This window comes from Branchiostoma belcheri, unplaced genomic scaffold (genome assembly GCF_001625305.1).
Source record: "Branchiostoma belcheri isolate BF01 breed outbred unplaced genomic scaffold, Haploidv18h27 scaffold1, whole genome shotgun sequence".
NCBI classification, from domain to species: Eukaryota; Metazoa; Chordata; class Leptocardii; order Amphioxiformes; family Branchiostomatidae; genus Branchiostoma; species Branchiostoma belcheri.
This window is the reverse complement of record NW_017802379.1, coordinates 5973992-5976481: the sequence shown is the minus strand read 5'-3', so window position 1 is coordinate 5976481 and position 2490 is coordinate 5973992. Positions and strand designations below refer to the sequence as shown.

Below are 2490 nucleotides of genomic sequence, written 5' to 3'. Positions count from 1 at the left end.
CATACATACATACAGTACATGGTTCCAGCACTCAAATACCTTTGCTACTTATCATTAAAGACCAATAAGAAACAATAAAATATCGCTTTTCTGACATGTATCTCCCACACCTGTTTTTTCATCAGAAGACAGAATATTCCTCTCTTCATCCCTTCCTGTTTCTTTCAGTAGTTCTGAGAGGATGGCCTGTGCGATGGGGACCATCATGGCAGTTGTTGCGGTGTTGCTGATCCACATGGACAGGAACGCTGTGGCTGACATCATTCCTAACATCAACCTGGAGGAAAAAAACAAAATCCTTAAAACTGCCCGCTGATATTCTCTGAGACCTTAGCTTATTTCACTAATAATTATTTGACCATAATCACTTATACATGTATTAGTATACAAACAAGAAATTGGAGCTTTCAGACTTTCAGGAAGTACTAGTATGCAATTCTCCGCTTCCAGCCTTCCTGCATTCCCCCAGGAAGTCTCATTCCTATTTTTTCTCCACCCAGATCCTGAAGATACCTTGGACTTCCTGTCATTCTGCCTATCAATCTTCCCACCCATGTGCTGTCAACCTACTCTGTCCATACAAACAGATAGATTGAACCACATATATATAGCTCAGGCACCAAAAACAAGATCTAGCTGTACCAACTTCCAGCATGATATAGCTAGCCATCTGAATCTGAGTGCAAACAGCCTACTATAGCAAGAGGAAAACATGTATTGAGTGGAGCTCACCATCTTGGCTCTGAACCCACAGTCAGAAGCACCCTCAGTGCTATCCTCTTATGGAGGTTCCACCGTTCTATGGCCACAGCAACCAGCAGCCCTCCAACAAACAGGAAATTGTTGTCCTGTGGATACATTTGTTAGTTACATTCGTAGCTTTCATACACATAATACTAGTAAACAACAAAATCTGCCACCTTTGAGTCGAGTCTATCAGTATACATAGTTCTCACTAGGCTGTTTGAGCGTAGGGGCCCCCTACGCTGTGACTTGGACCCCCTACGCTGTAATTTAGCCCCCTACACTGTGTTTCAACCAGTGTAGGGGTGGTTTTGGGGGGCAGAAGCTTCATTAATCTTTAAAAAAATGAAAATATAACTTAAGAATGAAGCTATAACAGAGGGAAAACAAAATCTGTCCCCCAATAAACAATAAATACTGTCTTAAGTGGTTAATATGAGTTACAAAATTTTGGGGGGAGAATATCAGGCCCATGTTTTGGGGACTCGGTGCGTGACTCGCGCCGCAGAAAGTTGCCCTTCTATACCTGACCCCTACGCTGTGAAAAAATCCTGGTGAGAACCCTGAGTATACAGTAACAAAAAAAAAGAAAATTTTACGGCTCTTGGTGGCAAATGTCGACACATTGGTGAACCAAATCCGTAGTGTGCTTTTGGCACACAAGTAGACAGATTAGCCTAACAGGCTCAGTGGGCGTCACTCCACCATCAGGGAAAGGAAGGCAGTGTAAAGTACCTTTCCTAAGGGCACAACGTCAGGACATGGTGAGTTACTCAGTATCGAACAACCCACCACCTATTGCTTCCGAGTCCAACACTCTAATCGCTGCGCCACCGACGCCACTGACACAGTACAGTGACAAGAAATCAATAACATTCTACACACCCTTAAGTAGTTGATGCAGACATCCTTTGATGGCTGGACTCCCAGCATGGGAAACAGAATGATGGGAAGAAGGGCTGTGACAGCTAACGGTAGAACTTCTGTGGTCCAGTACACCGCCATGATGATCACAGCATAGGCACAGGCTGCAATCTAAAGCAGTAAGGATGCATATTAATATTAGAATACTGTATCATGTACATGTATGCCAAACTGACTTGGCTGATGGCTATTTTATAGACCACTATACTTAAATAATACGGATGGTGGGGAAGGGGGTTGGGTCAGGGGGTCTAGAGAGAGGGATCCAATATTAATAAATAGCCAAGATTTTCACCTTCAATATACATGTATCTTACATTAAGTTGGGAGCACTGTAAGTTCTTACATGGAGGTAGAAAAAAAACTTTTTTCTACCTCCATGCCATGGTTCTTACTATGTCTACACAACTTTAATTTGTACATGTACCATGTGGGCATGTCACAATCTCTCCCTAGGACATTATGCACAAAAAGTGGTTGGACGTTAGAAATTGCAAAGCGTCATCCCATAAAGTTACATACATAACAAGCATGTTAATTAAGTTTTATCACATATTCTTTTTCCAATAAATTTTTTTAAGGTTATACTGTAACAAAATTATGTTTTAGTAAATAACTTGGTATATATCATACATGTAGTGAAACTTGTGAGTACTAAGTAGTTGTGTACAAGTACATGTAAAGTTATGCAGAGCCACACTGAGGAATGCCTGATTGACATATGACCCCTGATGATATGTCTCACAGGGCTGTCAACATAATCTCAAAGCAGATTCGGTGGGGCAAGGGGACTTTATATTGGCCAGTCCTGTATCCATTGGC

At 41.8% G+C, this 2490-nt stretch overlaps 1 protein-coding gene across 5 annotated transcripts in view; it reads right to left on the bottom strand.

The window, feature by feature from the left end:
- LOC109465103 (solute carrier family 13 member 5-like) overlaps positions 1-2490 on the bottom strand; it is a 15220-nt gene that overhangs the window by 9460 nt on the left and 3270 nt on the right. The gene's annotated exons all lie outside the window — the stretch shown is intronic.